Consider the following 22,390-nt stretch of genomic DNA (forward strand, 5'->3'; position numbering starts at 1 on the left):
AAGAGTAAATGAAGGAAAAAAATAAGAGTTGTTTTAATGGGAAAATGGCAGTAAGTACAAAAGATAATCTGGAGAGGACCTGGCATTTCTGAAATCAAAATATCTATTACTAAGCAGATCGTGACTACTTATCTTAGTTTCTAGGTGAGCTAAATAAAAATACCAACTGAACAATAATGCAGAGCATTTTCAAATCTATTCTATTCTCTTGTTCTTTTCCCTCAGTCTAGAATCTTTAAGTAAGCTATTTAGCAGGTATGACAATACAGAATGACACCAACTGAAGGGAGCAGGGTGGAGGGTAGGGGCAGAGGGAGACTTCAGAAGGAGGCCCTAAGTGTGAAAAGTGTTGATCTTCCTGATCTAAACCACATTTCTTTAAGAATGTACTAATACGAATATGCTTTTCTCCCCACAATCAATTCATATCACTGCACCAAATAATTATTTCTCTAGGAAATGTGAAGTCAAAAAAAATTTCCCCCATTAAATGAGTATTCTGTTTATGACATTAGTACATATGCTCTCACTTTAAAAATAGGAGGCTGTTGATTTAATCATTTTAGTGTATTAAATAAACTGTAGGAGAGTATTATTCTCCTGGAAACCTCTTATCCCTCACTCTCATACCACTAGGGATTCCCACTTAGGTCTAATGACCAGTAATGACCACAGTCAGACACTCAGGAGATTTCTGATTTACTCAAAGTGGAAAATAAATTGTTGCCAAGGAAAAGCACATAGCACAGAGTTTAGTACATCTGCCTCTAATGCCTCTCTCACTGGCCAAATATGCTAACTGATGACATCACAACAAAAAGACATTTCATGCAGTTTCCTCAATGATAACTTTTTAAACATCTGATTTCTTGATCTCTACCCAAATGGTGTGCTGATTAGGTCACCAGCCCTGAGTCACTTTATCTGTTTACCCCAGTGAGTGATACAAATATAATTACTTTCTATATGTGCCATGATGTGGAAAAGGTTGGGAAGCCTTTGACTTGATCTTTATCAGTTGGGCTATCTAGGTCTAACTTCGGCATAGCCCATATTATCAAATGGTGTCTTTGAAGAATAACAACATGTTTGAGCTGGAAAAGACCTCAGATCACCTCTTCCCGAATGGGGCTCCTTCAAATGTTAGTTCCATGGAATATTAAGAGATGTTGGCATAACTTGAGAAATTCTAAGTTAAAGTTTAAAAGATTTTTTTAGTGCAGAACATCTCAGAAATTTGGATATGCTGAATGCACTGAATGCACTGTAACTTTCCATGAAGGGGGTGTAATACAAAATTTATGCTTATTTAAAGGTAGAGCCTTCAGAATATCTTTTTTTTTTAATTGTGGAAAAATACACATAAAATGAACATAGCATAAAATTTACTATCTTAATCATTTTTAAGTGTACAGTTTAGTAGTGTTAAATATTTTCACATTGTTATGCAACCAATCTCCAGAACTTTCTCATTTTGCAAAACCAAATCTCTATACCCATTAAACCACAACTCCCTATCTCCTCCTCCTCCCAGCCCCTGGCAACCATACTTAGAATATCTTTTACAAGTAATAATTCACAAAACACATTTTGGAAAGTGCTACTTTATTTCTTATAGTTCATCCCCTCATGTTACAGATGAGAAAATGGGCCTAAAGATGTTAAGTAACTTGCCCAATGTCACAAGTTAATAGTGACATCTTGAACTCGGACTACTGGACTTTCAGTCTGGCCTCTTCACAGGACTAAGAATAGAAAGCTGAAACAAGCTGCTAATTATCCATATTCTATCACCATATGCTCGAAAAGTACTTGGTGTCTATTAGGTCCATTTCAAAGAGAGGAATACAAGAATTTTCCCCAAAGTCTGTGATTCTCCAAACCATTAAACACATTAACATCAGGAAGCCCCAATTTGAACATGCCATGCCTTCCTAGAGCATCAACTTTACTTGATGATTAGAAATTAAATATTTCTATATTACAATAATCTAGATATGTTGCAGGGTAGGATGCAAAATTAACCTAATTCAAAAGGACTTCCAAGGGATTGTGTCTCAGCAGTGTGTTACTTTGGCCTGTGGCACCAGCTGCCTAGGGCATCCATTCCCCTATTTGTCTCTAGGGCTTCTGACAGGGAAGCATGAGAAGCACTGAAATGAGGGGTAAGAGCCTAAAATCTACAGCAGGACCTGGGGCACCCTGTTAACCCATGAACCAAACTATGCTTCCATATGCACTCACGGGTTCATGTCATTTACCAGAGCTCCTAAGTACCTGTTGTCTCTCCATGAGCATACAAAGCTCCACAGAAGAAAAAAGTTAGGGGAGTCTTCCAGTAATGATGATCAACCAAAAAGAACACAAAAAGAAGTGATATTGTCTGTTGCTAGGAATCAAATTTAGGATGAAACAGGAGAACTGGTAGCAGGGGAGAAGGGCTGAATTACGTATCAAGCTCCTATTCTGAATGTCCATTATAGGATGGCATTTAAATTCCAGCAATTATGTTCTCTTTCTGCAAATTTTATGTCTGCAAAACTCAAAATAGTTATACTGTATGTTCATCTAAATTCATTTTTGTAATGTACTTATTATTAAAATTCAATAATATCTAGTCATATTAATAAAGAGTGAAAAATGTTTTTCCCATCTTCTGAAAATTGTCCAAAAAGGGAAGGCACAATCTTTTAAAAATAATTCTGCAAAAGGAGGAAAGAGATTTTTCTTTTAGATCTCTAAGTTTTTAACTTTCACCCACAGACTACTATCAATATCTAAGCTTTAGAAATTACCAGAAGATTTTCAAATATAAAATACACAGTGATAATATTCTTTCCTTCATTTTAGCTGTGCTTAGCAGCTGGCTTGAAGCAGCTGGCAATCTGAGTACAAAATGCAGCAGAGTGAAGCCAAGCACCTCCTTGACTAGTATCACGTGCCAGTGCAAGGTCTGCTTTGGTTCCACTTTGTGTTTCCTTTTAACCTGCCTCAAAAGATCCCTCCTCAGAATATCTGCATCAGTATGTTAATTCTGGCACTCGGTTCTGGGTATTCATTCTTTCCCCAGCTGCTCTCTGTTTCACACTCTCTAAAATCATGGTTCCCCATGTGAAAATGAAAGGCAAAATGGCACATAGTTAAATATACAAAGAATGAGTGCCATAGAAGACTCATGTGCCATGAATATTAATGTAACCTAAGCAATTATAATCATTAGAATCCACTTCCTCTGATAAAAGAACATACAATGGGAGCTGGCACATGTTAGTTGCTCACTGCACAGAACAGGCTGCAGTCAACCTTGGTGAAATTTAGGAAGCTCTGCTTTAGTAACTCAGAGAAGGTCTTCATTTTTCTAATCGAGTAACAACTCTGGACTCCCAAACTACCCAAGACAGCTAATTAATAGCAGGAGCCCTGCTAAATTCTCAAAATAAATTTGAATTTGTATTAATTGAAGATATGTGACATATTACACATGGGTGGTAGCAAAGTAGAAAAATACGGGATGAAAAGAGTTGGTGAGAAAGTTAAAATCATTCTTAGCTGTTGCTGGTTAATTTGTAAACAACCTATACTAACTATGCTTCCATAAGGGGGATAAAATAATAGTAATAAAAACACCTTCATACTAGATCAGAGACACTACCCCACCCTAAGGCATAGAAAGAAAATGTTCCTTATAAAAAGAAAAATATAGTAAAAAAGGAAAAGGAAGAAAAAGACATAATTCATTATTTCTCAAATGTGCATTTAGGGTGAGAATAGTAATTTACCTAAATGAGACCAGTGTCCTAAACTATGAACCCTACAATAACATATGATGTTGCCTTTTACTCTTTACAGCATACATGAGATTTTCAGACCTAAACTATCAGACTTGCCAAATCTTTCCATACATGTATAAAAACAAACAAAACACTAACACGTAAACATCAAACAGAAAATAAAGTAGCTTTACCATCTTCAAGAAAATACTCCATAGGATATATCCCAGCTCAGCCAACACCATGTAAACAAATATTTGTCAGATGCCAAATGAAATATCACTGTGTAGAATTTAAGGAAATTTAAGAGAATGTAAAGGAAGACCCCTTGCTGATATAGCTGAGGAAAGGCACTGGAAAGGTTATACCAGAACTGTCTGTTCTGAGTATGACAAAGAATATCTTCTTGACTAAACATTAGTCAGGCATCTCAGAATCCTCTTTCCAACTAGGCCTCGACTTTTGGAATTCTGTGTTCATCTCTGCATCGCTCAATTTTATCAAGAATCCAGTTAAGTTGATTTAGCCACAATCTTCCACCTTTGATTTCTGATCACCTTTAATATAAGATCAAATTCTTCATTTCCAGCTATCTCCCAGGTGATATCTGATTTCCCTGGCCAGTCTTCAGCAAGAGTCCTATTAGGTCAGTTTATCCTACCTTCTTAGTAATTTTCAGTCCATTGACTGCTCACTCCCACTTCTTGGCTATAAATCCCCACTTTTCCTTATTACATTCAGAATTGAGCTCAGTTCAAATCTGGGGTCTCTTTTTAAAACTGCAATAGTCCCAGGTAAAATCTGTTATTACTGCTTTAAATACTATCCAGCTCTGGTTTTCTCAGTCATTGTGCCACACAGGAAAAATTTTGGTAGTTCTCCAAAATGTTAAAAACACAATTACCACATGACCAAGCAATTCTACTACCAGGTATACACTCATGAGAACTGAAAATACAGGTGCATGCGAAAACTTGTACAAAAATGTTTATGAAAGTATTGTTGATAAAGCCAAAAAGTAGAAACAAACCAAATGTCCATCAACGGATGAACTGATAAATAAAATGTGGTGTATCCATATAACAGAATTCAGCAATAGAAAGCAGTGGAGCATTGATAACGTGCCACAACATAGATGGACCTTGAAAACATTATGCTAAATGGAAAAAAAAAAAAAAAAACCACAGGCACAAAAGGCTACCATATGTTGTATGATTCAATTTATATGCTATTTCCAGAACAGGCAAATCCACAGAGACAGAAAGTAGATTAGTGGTTTCCAGGGAATGGTGGGAGGGGGAAATGGAAAGTGACTGCTAATGGATATAGGGTTTCTTTCTGGGGTGATGAAAATGTTCTAAAATTAGACAGTGATAATGGCACAACTCTGATTATACCAAAACCCACTGAACTGCACATTTAAAAGGGTAGATTTTACTGTACATTAATTATATTTCAATAAAACCGTTATAAAAAACAAGTCATTGCTGTAGGTTCATTTGTTCAATACATATTTGTTGAGGGCCTGCTATTTGCCAGTCTCTGGGATTATAACCACAAAGACACGGTCTCTGCCCACCCAGAGTTTACAGTCTTATGAAGGAAATCTTGGCTTAAAACCCGGTTCATCACTTGCTGTAACCTGGGAAAGCATTTTACTTCCTCATCTATAAACAGGGTTAAGGCTGATGATTGGCACATTGGAAGGGCTTGCTAAATGTCATTATATTTAAATGAATATAAAGGCAAATTATAAATGCCAGGAGAGAGAAAGAACATGAATAAAACAGGAGGACTTTGGATTGGGAAGTGAGAGAAGGTATTTCTTTAGGAAATGACATTTCAGCTGAAACCTGAAGGATGAGTTAGAGGTAGAAATAACATGAAGAATTGCAGACAAAGAAAAGTGCAAATGCAAAGGTCCTGAGGCAGGAAGAGCTTGAGACATTCCAGTAACTATGGTTAGATGGTATTGAGCTAGTGAGGTAAAGATGAGCAGAAGCCAGAATGCCTGAGTCTTGTAGACCAAAATAAATATTTTTGATTTTATTCTAAGTACAATGGAAAATCACTGACGGTTTTTTAGCAGAAGGATGACATGATTCAAATTACATTTCAAAAAGATCACTGGCTGCTGTAGGAGAAGAGCACACAATCAGAAGATTTCCATTTTGTTCCAAGGGAAAGATAATGGTGACTTGGGTTACTCTGTAGTAGAGATCCTAACAACCTTGAGAGACACACTGAAATAAAAACAAGGACCTGAGACTGAACTCCTTCCTTTTCTTATCTACACATGTAGCTTGCACCAGACGGAACACAAAAGGAAGAGTGAGGGGGGAAAAAAAGGAAGAGTGAACTGGTGTAAAAGAAAGTATACCATACCAGGACTTGAATCAAAAAGCCCTCAAATTCTTAATTCTATTCCCAGCCAGCTATGGAATCTTGGCAAATGCTTCCTCACAGAGTCTCAGTTCCTTATCAGTATAACTAGAATAAAAGCTCTACCTCACATGGTTACTCTGAGACTTAACTGACTTAACATATGTGAAAGTGACTGCAGAGTTTCACACAGTGTGCTCTACAGATATTAGTCAATTTAAGAGATAATACATCTGAAAGGAAACAAAATACACATTTTGATTACTTTTTCCCCTTTAAGGTCAAGGTGTGTTTAGTTTTGTTTTAATGAGCATGATTTAAGCTTTTTCAATATACCATGGCCTGTAGAGAACACAACAGGGGTTCATGTACTCCTGTTCCATGTTACTAATTTGCTGGGAAATCCTTAAACTTGTTGCAGGTGAAGGTCCTCTTCCATAGACCCACCTTTGGAGAGCAAATGGTAGTAAGAGAAAGCTTCTCCCTAAAGAAGGCCAGGCCAGGAAATGTACTGCCCTGAAGAAGAGCAGTGAACATTTGCTATAAAACAGGTTTATGAAGCAAATAATATGAGGATTGATTTTAGAACATATTTTGGCAAAGTTCAAGACAAAACTATTTGGTTTACATGATTAAACTTCTGCTGAAATTCCTAAATTATAGCTAAACTCCACCTACAAACCACATCATTTTGGTTTCGCTCCTAGTGAATACACCGCTGTAGACATTTGAGTCATCACCTTTTCTGAAGTATGTTTGTAATAAGGGTTCACTTGGGACCCCTCTGAAGTTAATTAAATAGTTGTGAAGAAAGAAAACTCTTCTGAGAGTTTTCTGGGAGCCCCTGACAGAAGCCTATAGGGAAGTCATTTTTTAATTACCTTGATATTTCATTAATGTTTTTGCTGACTTTTTATAATAATTACAACACACTTCTTCTTAAATTTTTTCTAAGAAAACATTAAAGGAAAAGCAAAAGGATATGTGTTTATTTACTAGTATGTTGAGTAGGATAATGAAAAGGAAAAAAAAACTTTCCCTTGCGCATTGTCCCATAACTTTTAATGTTTTATCTTCAAAAGAAAAAAGCAATAATGTTCTTTACTGTTTAATAAAATATCATATTAAAAAAAGCAAAGGTAGCAAAACCAAAAACACCTTTAAATAAATGTTATATTATATTGTCATAGCTATAATTGAATTATTGAAGAAATATGAGGAAATGTAATTATTTCCCTGAACAGGGATTTAATGTTTTGAAAATTATTGTACAGTTGTCTCTCCGTATCCATAGGGGATTGGATCCAGGACACTCCCCCCATACCAAAATGCACAGATGCATAAGTCCCTGACATAAAATGCTGTCGTATTTGCCTATAACCTACACACATCCTCCCGTATACTTAAAATAATCTCTAGATTACTTATAATACCTAATACAATGTAAATGCTACATAAATAGTTGTCATATTGTATTGTTTAGGGAATAATGACAACGAAAAAAGTCTGTATGTATTCAATATAGACACAACCGTCCTTTTTTTTTTTTTCTTTTCCTTGAGTATTTTCAATCTGCAGTAAGTTGAATCCATGGAGGTGGAACCCACAGATATGGATGGCCAATTATACTTCAGATCTTATGCAAGGACACTGATGCTGATTAAGATAAATGATACCTGTTGGGAATTGCAATAAATGCTATACACTGGCATTAAATTATGTCCCCTGGGTGAAAGAGACACTGGAGAATAATAGTATCACGGGTATTTTCCAATTTAGTGTTTTTTAAAATGCAGCTTTCTTCAAAGAAGCAGGTAAACTATGCTTCTATAGGAAGAGAAAAGAAACTGAGAAAGCAGCAGATAGAATTATCTTAAACAAATGTGAAATATAAAAATCTTTCTCCATGACCTGTCAATTGAACAAAACAAAAATGAATGAAAACAAAAAATTTATCATTCTGAAAACTTTTTATCTTTGTCCTGAGCTTTAAGCAAAAAAAGAATTGGAACTGTTCTGTATTTTATAATTCACATAAAAATCATCAGTCATATTACAAACAGAACCTTATAACCCAGATCTCTCTCTAATTTAATTCTGTTTAGGTTTTCAAAAGAAAACTGAGTGAAATATAAAAACAAAAGCAAATAAACAAAAAAAGCAAATACATAAGATTCTATTTCCAGTTATCTTTGATTTTGATTGAGATATTTTTATATCCACAGGACAAGGCCCCTATCACAGTATGCTTTCCAGCATTTTGTTTGTTTTCAGCATTTTATTTTGCTCCACTATATCTGAGCGTTTATGTGGGGGATTAAGGCACTGATAATTCTAACTAAAGTGACAGAATTAACCTATTATTTTACCACAGAATAGACAGATTGGGTTGGTCACAAGGAGTGCTAACCAAGCTCAGGATATACCATTTCTTCCTTTGTCTTTCATATAGAAGTCTATCAATATTTGACATACAGAGAAGATAAACATAAACATTCACTTTTTTCCTACCAAGAACCTTAATTTAATTTATCTATGGAAAACTATTGTAATTACATCTTTTGAGGAGACCTCACAAATTTTTTGCATCCTAAAAATTACAGCTTATATTAAATAAATGTTCTAGAAAAGGAATAATTAAACACATGAACTAAACTGCTATTGTTGCTTAGCATTCTAACAGAAGGCTAAGTCACTGAAATAAATTTGATAGATTACTATGAATGTGTGATTGAATTTCACATAACAATGAGCAAAAGATTAACAAGCTATATCACCTTTATTCAAAAAACACTAATTGATCTCCATGACAGAACATGAGCTACAACTAGAAGGAGCTCTTTGCTTGGGCGTTGAATTAGTATAAAATAGGGTCCCTGTTGGCAAGAGTACCATCTACTATGGACTGAATTGTATCCCCCCAAAATTCATATGTTGAAGCCCTAAACCCCAATATGATGGTATTTGGAGATATGGCCTTCTAGGAGGCAATTAGAATTAAATGAGGTCACAAGGGAGGTGCTCTCATGATAGATTAGTGCCATTACAAGAAGAGATAACAGAGAGCTGGCTTCCTCTCTCTCTCTCTTTCTCTGTCTTCCCCTCTTCTAATCCCATTCCCGAACCCAGCCATGTGAATACACAGCAAGGTGACCTTCTACAGCCAAGAAGAGAGAACAGAATCATTGTTCTTTTTTTGGAAATGCTATTTTATTTTTCCATTAGATTATCCTTTGAAGTTCCCCTCCCCCTCCCCCAAAAAATTCCAGAATGATTTTGACTGAAATTGTGTTATATCTGTAAAATAACTTTGAAAAGTATTTATAAATTAAAACACTACACACAGAAAAAATGCTTTGGCTTTCTAATACTTGTTTTTACTTTTTCTCAGGGTAAAGAAGCTTTATTCATGCCTATTTCTTGAGACTGTTGTTGTGTATAACAACTTCTCTGTAATTCTATTTCCATGCTCAGCCTTTACTTAGTTCAGAACACACCAAAAGACCCACAATCTATTCAAGCTACAAATATACCAGAATTTTCCATACTCAGCTGTAATCATGAAAGAGGTAGAGGGAAGCATCATAATTAGAAACCTTTCCCTTATAAAATGGTTTTGCAGTCATGAGTTACCTGATACTCTGCTTGCCTTCTTTGCATTTCCTGCTTCAACTGATTCCACAGCTTTTAGGCCTGTTTTGACCTTCATTATCCACAGGCTATTGCTCTTTTTCAAACAAGTGTCTATATCCCCACCCAAAGTCTATGTCTAGTGATCCTCCCTGTCCAGGCTGCTTGGCTATCCCCAGACCTTCACACTAAAAGATCTCTCTGCACTTGTGTCGCCTGGTTACACTAATAAAATGGATGTGAAATTTCAAAACAAAATGTTAACACTTAAATCCTAAAGATTGGTGGAAACCTAAGGCCCAAGGTCAAAAATACATTAAAATATAACTAACAATTAGTTGGGGTATAAAAATTTGATTTAATATCAAGAGTAAGATCCACAGGACTTCTGACCAGAGGCACCACTTCTATGAAATAAAGTGTCTGAGTGATGACATAATTCTTAACTCCAGATTAAGTCTAGATCTATATGTCTAAAATTAGATTTTCATATATATATATATATATATATATACACGTATATGCCAGAAATTCTACATATATTATATACACACATACACAAATGAATAAAATTTTGCCATTATTTGTGTTCATTCTAGCATGTTAGACAGGCAAAGACGTATTTCTTGACTTGAACACTCTCTTCCTTTTAAATAATAATCAATTCAAACATGGAAATTATATCTGCTCTTCCTCTGATACCATCACATAGCAACTGTGGAATAAATATGGCCAATCTATTAACTTAAAAGTTAAGTAAAACTTTTCTACATTGTAATTTCTCATAAAACACAGGACGGATGTGAAAATAGGATGTATAGTTGTTAAGCATTTCCATTTTCTGATACTTGGCTTCTTCTTAAGAATTATGATGCTCAGTTTCACTGCAATGAACTGAAAAATCAAAGCAAATGCAGTTTAAGTAAAGAAGCATAATGTGCCTTCATGAAAAAGAGGTCTCAATTAACAACTAATAGAAAAGATGTATAACAACTAGTATTAAATAGGTCATATTTTAAGTTTTCCAAATCAACTGCTTTTTATACAAATTGATCATTAATTTCTGAAGACAGATGAAGCTAAAGAAAGTCAAATATTTGTTTTCTGGGAAATAAAACATTTTAAATCTCATCGTGCAAACTTTATGGGAAATAACTGCTCTTGTGCAAAAAAAAAAAAAAAAAATTATTGATGCCTCTATCTTATTTAGACAGACAGCCTGACTGGCTGAAGAACAATCTGTTCCCCCAAAGCAAAAGCAGATGTGTTTCTAACCATTCACTCATACAAGTTCGTCAATATTCTTGATATTCTTGACACCTATTTGCAAATATAATAAAGAATTTTTTAAAAATTTATGAAAAATGAGTTTGCTTTCTAATGATAATATATATGAATCCTGGAATCTGTGGCCCCCACACAAAACCAGTCTTTATCCTAAGTCAGAGGAGTCAAACCTAAATGAGGTTCTACAAAATATCTGACTCAGACAGAACTACTATAGCTGCCAGACTTTACAGACGTTAACAGGACTTTAAAAAAAAACAAAACAGGAAAGGATCAGGATCTTGACTTTTAACCCTCTTACTTTAAAGTACAAACTGTTGGTCCCAGGAAGTTAATATGACAGGCCCATGTTCATCTACTACATAGTGACAAAATGCAGGTCCCTTAACCCTTTCTACTACATCACTACCTTTTTTGAAGGGTATTCTGTAAAGAGGAAAAATAAGTCCCAATAAAAAAGTCCCTTATACTATATTCAAACTGGTAATTTAGCATGAGTCTGAAATATCATAATATCTAGTTAATGTTAGGGGTCTTCACCTGGGCTACTATTTACTGTGTTTGGGTATTTAAAGCCAACTAATCAAGCATAAACATGTTAGCACATAACTCAGTCAAATAATTTCTTACTAGGAGAAGCTCTCCCTCAAAGCTCTTACGACTCCCTAAGGCTTAGTTCTTAATTTTTAAATTTTCATATCAAATTAACAATATGGAAAGAGCACCAATTATATCCAAAACATAATGTAGAGCACTGTTTGAAAAACAAAGTAGTAGAAGAAACAGTACTTTACCTAAGGAATTTTTAAGTCTAGTTTTAGTTTTATCCTGGGTCAGCTATCACCCCATAGATATGGGCAAGAGAAAGTCACTTTCAGACATATTAAGAATGAATAGAATTATTCTAGTAAGTAAGTACAATGAGATATATTAGATAGCGACATACAGCTATTTATGAAAAGTTTTAAACTGGCCACAATTTAAAATCATTACATTTTAAGTAATCTACCTTTCAAATCATTAGAGAAAATAAAATATGAGGAATCAGTGAAAACTAAATCTACAGCTTTAGGTCATCCACAAATATATAAAAAGCATCGCACCTATTTTCTTCATCTGAAGATACCGACACAGCATTGAAATGGGCAGGATCAAAGTTAGGACCCTGCAATATGCCATTAGAATCCTCCCCCAGTGCGACCCTGATGTAAAAGAATCCCTTATATGTGTAAAGTCCTTTCCAATTCACACTTTCTTCCATTTTATCTCATTTAATCCCATGTAACTTTCACAACTCTAAGCAAGAAATATACTCAACAGTAATGCAAGGAAACCCTTTTTCAGCTGGCACATTTCCATCTCATCTTGCTCATTAAGCTGGAACAAAAAGTCTTGCTGCTAATTTGAATAGAAAGAAAAAAGAGTAAGAGAAAAGGTGAGACCTGGCATTTACTCAAATATAAACACCAACAGCATATGATATATTTTATCAGATAAATAAATTCCCACAATCCAACTGAATAAACTGGGACTCAGAAAGCTTAAGTGCAGCACAGTGGTTGGAGCATTGGCTGCTGGTCACAACGATCTGAGCGCAAATCCTGGATCCAGCAAAGACTAGCTGCATGACCTGGGATTATTCACTCAATTGCTCTGCATCTCAGTTTCTTTAAATACAGATTGGGGAATAATCACAGTACCTACATCTCACAGAAGATTAAATCATTCAAATTTAATCCTTAGTACAGCAAATCACTTTTTAGTAATTGAGCAATTACTGAGTGAATGTCAATCACTATTATACATAATTGCAATTATTACAAATAAACTGTCTAAGGCCACATAACTAATAACAGGTAAAGCAGAAATGTTAACTCAGAACCAATGAATTGCATGTCTGGGGTTCTTTGTACCACATCATCACTAAATACATTATCTAACGTTCTTAATTCGTTGGCTTTGCCTTATATCTAGCCCATACTTCTTCATCTTTGCAAAGAAATATCATGAGATGGATGTATTACTAAAATCCAAATTTATTTGTCTGCTGCATTTCCCTGACAAGCCCAGTTGAGAGTTCAATAGCAAACATCCATCAGAAATACTGGCTGTTTTTAAAAAATAATGTGCTGAGAGAATGCTCACATAGAACTTAGTAGACGAAACTGTTTTGTTCCTTATCCATGAAGACATATTTGCCAAATTACCAAACAAACAAGCAAAAAATCACAATATGCTACCCTGGCCCACACCTAAAGCACCAAGTACGATTAAGGTATGACCAGACAAAGGCAAAATTCACTGATATTACAGGCTCATAGTGTCCTTTTAAGAAGAGGAGGGAAACAAAATAAGAATAAATGCTACCTTCTATGTAGATTACAAACCCAACTCTACCTACCTCCACTGTTAGCATGTAACATGCATCCTGTCACAGGCACAGCAGTGGGAAAGAGCAGTTCCTGATTTCTGAAGGACTATAATAGACTTGCACTGTGGCATCTGAGGACCAGCCTAACAATTTCAAGAACAGGCCAGTGGAGAGACACAACCTTACCAAGCAATGCCTCTGCTTCACCGACTGTTCTTTTATCTCTCATCTCAGAGTTTTAACAGATGCAGCTTATACCTAAAGGGGTGTGTCTGCACAGACACAGAGAGTATGCAGTGTGAGGGAAAGCTAGCTAAGGTCAAACTACCTAGAACTCTGCTTTGGTACATCATTCTCCCAAACCATACCTAACAATCTATCCTCCCTCCCATGTAGTTACTTCCCACCAACAGTAAACTATGAAAGCAGTCGTGTCTGTCTTGCCATTGTATCCCCAACATCTAGCCGGTTCCTGGATTTGGAAGGTTCTCAATAAACAATTGTCGACTGGATTGATGACTAGAAGAAGGTGACCTGCTGAGACCTGAGTGGACTGCTGGGCTGAGGAGGAGGCAGTGCAAACTTGGCAGCCCAAAACTGTGGTAAGAGGCTGTGCCTCTCTCTCCCTAGTTCTAGTCAGTGCTGCTACACAGATCCAAAGGTGCTAGCAACAAAAAGAAATACTGACAAGCTTCAAAGGACCAGGGAAAAGATCCCTGCAAGTAATGGTGCTGAAGAGCCTACAAGAGGAGCCCATGTTTAGCTCTGGCACCTCCCAGAACACCAAAAAGCACTGCAAGAGCTGAGAGCCAGGAAACAGCTCACCAGGAGACTAGGATTTTTACTGCTATGGTTCTGATGCCCCAGTCATCTTCTAAAGATGCCTGGAGAAGACAGTGGCTTTTACAAATTATTTTGGCTTGAGTAGAATATCTAGTTTCTTTTGTTAAAACACTGTGTTTTGTAAAAATTGCCTGGCTTTTTTCCTTAACTTGAAATTTCTCTACAAAGAACAGCAAATAACCTAAATGTTTTTCAACAGGAAAATGATTAAGTACTCCATGCCATGGAATATTATATAGCTATTTAAAATGCTGTCTTTAAATAATAGTTAATAAGACATAGAAAAGAGTCATACCAGAATGTTAAGTGAAAAAATGGAGGATACAAAACTGCACATAGACTGTGAAGCATGATACTGATTAGATTTTAAAAAAGAGACTGGAAGAAAATATTACTTCTTGGTATTAGTATTACATTGGCTGACTAACTTCTTGTACTTTGCAATTCATCTACAATGAAGGTATTTTATTTATAATAAAGAAGCTATTTATTATTAAAAGAATAAGACCTGACAAGAATAATCTCTTTCCTGAAAACATAACTACTCATGTCAGATCAAAGGTTGCAAAGCTATACCTCCAAAGTCCTTATCAGTGGTGCATATGGAAAAAAAAAAATCAGCTGAAAGCAAAACATACCAGTCTGTTTAGTTTTCTATAAATAGGGTGCAGGTGTTGGTACAACAGGTCCTGTAGGAGAGATAACCTTTCTAGTTAAATTACACCACCTACAAAAAGGAGAGTGACCCTGGCTATATCGAATTACGGTCCTTTAAATTGCACCACAGCAATAAGTGATGAGAGTTTTTTGTTTTTAAATCTCCCCTTTAATATCTGCCCTGTGAAATATTCTGGGAAACCAGAACAGAATCACAAGGCCTTGGACATTAACACTTTTGAGAACATTGCATAAATTACTGATGAAACAGAGACTGCACTGTATTCAAAGAGTCTGCAGCAGATGAAAAGCTTTTATTTTGATAAAAAGCAAGAGAATGGGAATAAAAACGTGGGTGGCTAGACCCTGCTAAGGGTTGCCAATCTTCAAATTTCCTTTGGCTTTTGTTGTATGTTCTTCTCTTCTTCCTTCAGGTAATTTCCTATGTCAGTTAATGGCACTCCCATCCACCTAGTTCCTCAAGCTAGGAACTTGGAAGTTATCTCTGATTTCTCCTTCTCCCTCACTCTCCACACCCCATCCAACAAGTCCTGCCAGTTCTATCACCCAAATATGTCCCAAACACATCCTTTTCTCTCCCTCTCCACCCTGACCACCCTAGTCCAAGCCACCATCACTTCTCATCTTACACAAGAGCCTCCTAACTGGTCTCCCATTCCATTCCTGCTCTATTCCCTCCAGTCCACTTTCCATATAATGTAAACATCTGACCCTGTTGAGTTTTAAAAGGTTGCAGTGGCTTCCCATGCACTCAGAATAAATCCCAGATTCTATGTCATAGATATGAGCCCCTGCATGATCTGGCCCTTGCCTGCCTTTCTAATATTGCTCACCATTTCAGCCATCCTGGTCTCCTTTCTGAACGGGAACGGGCCAGGCTCTTTTCCCCTTCAAAACCTCTGCACATGCTGAGCCCCTGCCTAAAATGCTCTCCCTTCACAAGGCTGGAATCCTGTACCTTAACTCTCAAGTCTTCAGAAAGGCTTTCTCTGACCACTTTATCTGTATTAATAGACCAATTATCCTTAACCCTCACACCCTATTTGGTAAATACGTATGTATTGTATATTTCCATTAAACTATAAGCTCCATGAGGGCAGGGATCATTTCGACCTTGTTCACTACTGTATCTCTAGCAGCTAAACACAGTATGTTTTAATGAAGTGAAGAATACTTTGTTTCATCTGTAATTTGTGGTACTTCTACAAGTATATAATAATTAGAGCAAGACAGAAAATAAATCCCTGACTTCTATGTTGATTTCTCAAGTCATTGTTTACTTCTGCATTTGATTTCTCAGCACGCCCTCTCAGGTTAATTTCTAGAACAAAAATTTGGCACGGAGATTTACAACCATGAAAAACATTCCCAGCCTCTGAACACCTGGTATTAAGCTGGCTAACCTTCTCTCAGATGTCACAGACTTCATATTACATCTATTTAATCCAAATCCTTTAGTTGTTGTTAGCCTGGAAAGTTATCTGACAATGCACAGCGTACAAACTGCCAGACACTAAATTAATGTAAAATTGTATTGCAGTTGGATATGCATATTTGCATGGCTCTAAAATTTTCCTAGAGGACTCTAAACATAATTCTATCAGTATGAACATCATTTTACAGGGCCCTCCAGACAGATTATAGGCAAGACTCAGTTCTTGCAATCAAATGCTCTACTTGGTAAAACCTCTCCCTACCTCATCTCATAGAGAACACTAAGATTGTCACTGCCTGTAATTAACTTGTTATGAACACACAATTCCCAGGTTCCAATGGTTTCCCCTGCGATAATAATCATTTCTAAACCCTCTTCACTTAAATGTTTAAAATTTCCAACTTATCACTTACTTCAGATGGGGCTCCACCTAGAAAAAAAAAGATGAATGGCAGAAATCATTCTGAAGAATGAACCTACAAGGCAAACAAAACTGACTTGCTCATTTTTTAATGACTGATGTTATTGGTTTAGTATTTTGTTCAATCTTTTAAATGCAATTTAGATACATGACCATGCAGTACGAATACTAACTCCTCCAGAAAGCATGATTGTAATTATACATATATATTTAGTGTTTAATATGCAGCAGGCTCTTTACATGCATTGTTACTAAATCTTCCTGTTAGGAAGGTACCAGTATTATTCTTCATTTCACAGATGAAGAGGAGGCTCAGAGAGATGAGTAATTTGGCCAAGTTAACCTGAATTAAGTGGCAGGGCAGGATTTTGAACCCATTAAGTCCATGCACATAATAACTACTCTATAGTAATGAACATACAAATGAGTACTTCACCATACAGAGTATTTATGAAGTTAACATCTAGACTTTTCTTAGATTACACCTGTCATTCTTCCATTTTTCAGTTCTAAATCCCCAGGTGTTTTCATTACCCATTATAACTCAAATCACCGTTAAGTCACTAAGAAATATTTATTTAGTAAATGGTATATTCTAGGCTCTTCCCTAGGCATTGGTAAAGCAAAGAAGAATAGAAGAAAGCCCCATTCCTGGTAGACTAACTAGAACGTAGCACAAGGGATAATAGGTGGCATTCTGGGGAGCAGCATGCAGTGACCAGCTACCTCCCCAAGAGAAGCTAAGAAAGGCTACATGGAAGTAACACATGAGCTGGGATTCAAAGGACAAGCATCGATTCCCGAGGCAGAAAAGGCATTTCAGTTAGAGGAAAAACACTTCACAGAGGTGTAAAACTGCAAGCATATGGTCTTTTACGTGAAAAGCAAGACTTTAAAGAAAAGCTGGCATTGGCAGTGACCCAGAAGAGAAAGAAAAATTAAGACTCACCAGACAGGCTGAATGCAGACTGGGAAGGGTTTTATATGCCATGGTAAGGAAACGGGGCTCACCTGACAGACTATAGGGAGCTGTTAGAAAAGCAGCATGGCAAAGTGGAAAAAGCACTGGCTGACAGATATGAGTTTGACTCTTCCTTATGCCACTTACATGGAGGTTGGTTTCCTGCAAGGTGTGCAATCTCCCTGAACCACAGTTTCCTCATTTGCCAAACACAGAAAACATACTCCTCATGGGGTCGTTTGTAACGTGTAAATGAATGCATTCTCCCTTCTGATACGAAACATCTGATAAAAAGCAAATGCTCAACACATGCTGGTTCCTTTCACTAATGGGAATTACAACCTCTCTAGAACTTGATTTATTTACCCTTAACTGAAAGGTAGAAATCCTAAAAGGATGAAATCAACTAAAAGCTTGAGAGGCAGGAATGGTTCCTACATCCCCACTCTTAGTACAGAGCTTAATACATGTTTGTGCATCAAGGTATCCATTTCATTGATTTTATTGGTTAGCAACAATGTGTCACATCTTGACATAAGTGCTAGGCATAGAAGGATGAGCCAGGTAGACAAAAATCTCTGCCCTTGTGGAGCTTTCAGTTGGGAGTGGGAAGTAGAAAGTAGGAAGATAAACAATATGTATTAATAAATAAATTATGTAATCTATTAGAAGGTGATAACGGCAATGGAGGAAAATTAAACAGGGTAAGAAAGATAGGAAGTGCCAGCAAGCAGCATGGTCAGTGTAGGCCTCATTGAGAAGGTACCATTTGCTCAAAGACTTGAAGGAAATGAGAGAGTGAGCCATGCCAATATGGAGAGAGAGAGCATTCCAGGAAAAGAGAATGTGAAGTGCAAAGGCCCTAAGGCAGCAGTGTTCCTGGTGTGTTCAAGGGATAGCAAGAAGGCTAGAGCAGGTCAGCAAGAGGAAATATAATGGAACATAAGATCAGAGAGTAAAGGCTTTAACTCTGAGGGCGAAGGAAAGCTATCAGAGGGTTTGAGTAGAAGAGTGACATGGTCTAACTGGTGTTTGAAAAGGCTTTCTCTGGCTGATGGGAAGCAAGGCTGAAAGCAGCGTCACCAATTAGAAGAATTCTATAGTAATCTGGGCAGAAGATGGTGTCCTGGACCAAGGTAGTAATGGGGTGGAGGCAATGGTCATATATTTTTAAGGTAAAGGCAACAAGACTTCTGGACAGAGTGTATGTGGAGTATAAGAAATAAAGGGGTCATGGATGACCTCAAGTTTTTTTGGCCTGAGCAACCAGAAAGATGGAGCAGTCATGATCGAGAAGGGGATGACGGTGTGTAGTAGGTGGGGGAGACATTAGAAACCAGTTTGGTAGCACGTTCAGTATGGCATATTTATGAGACATTCAAGTAGAGATGTTGACTGGGCCATTGGATGACTAGGTCTGGAGAAGAGAAGTTTAGACTACACTATACGTCTAGATTAGAAAGGTCTAGACTAGAGACACAAATTTGGGATATGTCTGCATATACATGGTATTTAGAGAAGTAAGACTAGGTGAATGAACAAATATTAACTTTGAAGTTGCAGTAGTCCTGGGTTTGACTCTTAGCACTGATACAGTTGTGTGACCTTAGACAAGCTTCTTTAAAACTGTTCTGAATTCATTTTCTCCTATGTAAAATGGAATAATAAAACCTACTTTGCAGCTTACAGTAATTAAGTACACAAAGCACCTAGATGGTGCCTGATACATGTCAAGCTGTCAATTGGTTCTGATTTTATTGGGTTTTTCAGCAAGCGAGTGATACTATCAAATTTGTTTTGTTAGAAAGCTAAGATTCCTCTTTCCCTCCTTTTCTTTCTTCCATCTCCCTTGAGCATGCCTATCCCTTTCATTAAAATTAGATGTTACATCCAATACATAAAACAAACCTGCAATAATTCCCTTTCTTTTATGAAGCCAAGAAAAAAAGACATCTGAGAAAGAAGGAAAGGGAAAAGTTAATACGTTGAAAACTGAATAATGACAAGAGGCAGGGGTGGTCCAAAAGGCAGAAGACTGTAAAGTACCATTCTTCAGAGTTGCTGCCATCCCTGATAAGACTGTGGTTTTCTATTAACCTCTCAAAACCTCTTTAACCTTGAGAAATGCAAATGTAATTAAAGAAAACCTGCTGGAAAGTTAAGAAACATAGATATCATCTTCATTAGGCAAAACAGGCAGTAATGCTCAGCAAGTAATATTTCTATTCCTAGTTGCAATCTCACAAGGGTATGGTGGTATTATTTTGCAAGTTCAAACTTAAAAATTAATAGCACTAATAATAAAATCTGAAGAACTAAAATAACATTTATGAAATAGTCTGAGGGACTTCAATGAATAGCAACACCTATATATGATAATGGTGTAGACAATCACTTCCTCATCTTGGGAGATGAGGTCAGGCTCCCTTTAGACCCCACTCGTGAGGAGCCTTAATTGACTAAAGGTGATTAAACAATACAGGAAACTCCCTGACCTCCTCTGAGAAGTCTTATTGACTTGGGAATAGGAGGCAGTTATCACGGAAGTAATATGTGTTTAATCAAGTAAATATTTCTTGACCTGAAAATTGAATTTGTCTCAAATATATGACTTCTTCAAATAGCAGAATAGAATTTTGTTAGGGCACAATGGAAAAACTGAAAAGGAATAGTCTCAAACATCCCCGCAACATATACCAATGCTGCTTCATTAGTCCTTATTTTTATCATCACCTATTTCAAACAACAACTGTAAGACTCTAAAGTATAAATAATGTTTCTTTATTCCTCCACTGGGAGGCTTTAAGTTAAAATAAAAAGTTACTAAGACTGAATACATTTTCCTCCTCCAAATTGCTGTAATCAGACATGAGAAAGAAGAGAACTAGAAAACAGCAAGGTGTTCCAAAACTAATAATAATAGCACGTGTTTTGTGATGATTCAGTAAAAACTCATTCTTGAATGTCTACTTAATTCTTTACGGATTACTATGTTACATCTAAAACAAAAAGGTGGATTGTTTTGTGTGTTGTAATGATGATTCAACACATTACTTATCCATTCCCGAACAGTTATATTAAGAACTTCAAAAGTAAAAATGAATTATTTATTAATTACCATCATGATGAAAGAATATATACAGAGTAGAACCACTATACTAAAATATATGATACAGTTAACCATAAAGGCCCTATAGATTATGCCAAATCTTATTTAAACATTTAATTGTGTGAATTTTCCCTTATAAAGAGAAAAAAAACTGTAGGACAAAGATTCAAAAGTAAGAAAGAAAAGTGTAAAAGTACTATTTTAATCTTGGAGAAGAAAAGGTCTTTGTAGGCAAGACACAAAACTAAGCCATAAACAAAAAGTTTATAAATCTGACTATATTAACATTAAAAATGTTTGCATGAGAAAAGAATGCCATAAATAAAAAGATAAATGACAAACTGGAAAATTTATTTGCAAAATATATGACACAAAAAAGATTAATCTTCCTATTTAAAATAAGCTATCACACATTAATAAAAAAATTTTATGCAAATTTAACAATGTTCAACCTCATTTATAATTAAAGAAACAAGCCAAAATGAGATATTATTCTCACCCATCAGGTTGACAAAGATTAGACTAATAATAATTGTAAAAATTTATCATACTTACTATGTACTATTATTCTCATTTTATAGGCAAGAAAGCTAAGTAATCTTCCTAACATCACAGAGCTAGAAAGTGGTAGAATTGTTACTTTTAAATTGTTAACACACAGCATTGTGAGAGTGAGGTATAGCAGGTATTATCATGTATTATTTCTGATAATGTCTTACGGAAGAATCTTGGGGGAAAATGTCCTAAAGAGAACCCAAGGACCCTGAAAACACTACATGACTTCCTGATCATGAGACTAACATCTTATTTGACTGCAAAATCAAGATATGCCAAAGTCTTGTGCCCCTTCTAGAGACAGGCTGCATGTTTCCAAAACAGAACAACTATATGAAGAAATCATGCTAAATATTGTGTTTCTATGTCCATCAGTATCCCAAATAGGGTAAAAGACAAGGTTTGATGTCATGCAGCCTTGCTCCACAGTCACCCCACAGAAACTAGGCTGCAGGAGATGGCAGAGTACCCAAGTCCATTCTCATCACTGCCGAAGGAACCACACAGTTTCTAAGGCCCAGATAAGCTGGACAATTGAAGAAGCCCTCCTGGCAATCACACGACAATGTTTGGCATTACTGTATATTTAATAGGGAATAAAGACAGAGTGAATAGGGAATAAAGTTTAATAGGGAATAAAGACAGAGACTCTGTCTCTTAGATTCTTACACTTTCTACTTCATTGTAACTAAAATTCAAGGTACAATCTAGCTCAGACAGAGGCTATAAAATAGTATAAATTGGATGACTTCTTTGGAGAGTAATTTAGTAATATTCAGCAAAATTTTAAATTCATGGACTGATCTATCAGAACCATTTTTGGGAATTTATGCTACAAATATGTTTGTGTATATTCAGAAAGATTTTAGTAGCCCAAACTGAAAACAACTAATGTCCATCAATAGAGTATTATTTAAATAAATTATGATATAGTCCTATAAAGGACTA

At 36.1% G+C, this 22,390-nt stretch overlaps 1 protein-coding gene across 6 annotated transcripts in view; it reads right to left on the reverse strand.

Annotated features, from left to right (window-relative positions):
• The window catches only part of ST7 (suppression of tumorigenicity 7), a 270,032-nt gene that overhangs the window by 143,505 nt on the left and 104,137 nt on the right, over positions 1-22,390 (reverse strand). The window lies entirely within an intron of this gene.

Source organism: Cynocephalus volans, chromosome 6 (genome assembly GCF_027409185.1).
Source record: "Cynocephalus volans isolate mCynVol1 chromosome 6, mCynVol1.pri, whole genome shotgun sequence".
Lineage (NCBI taxonomy): Eukaryota > Metazoa > Chordata > Mammalia > Dermoptera > Cynocephalidae > Cynocephalus > Cynocephalus volans.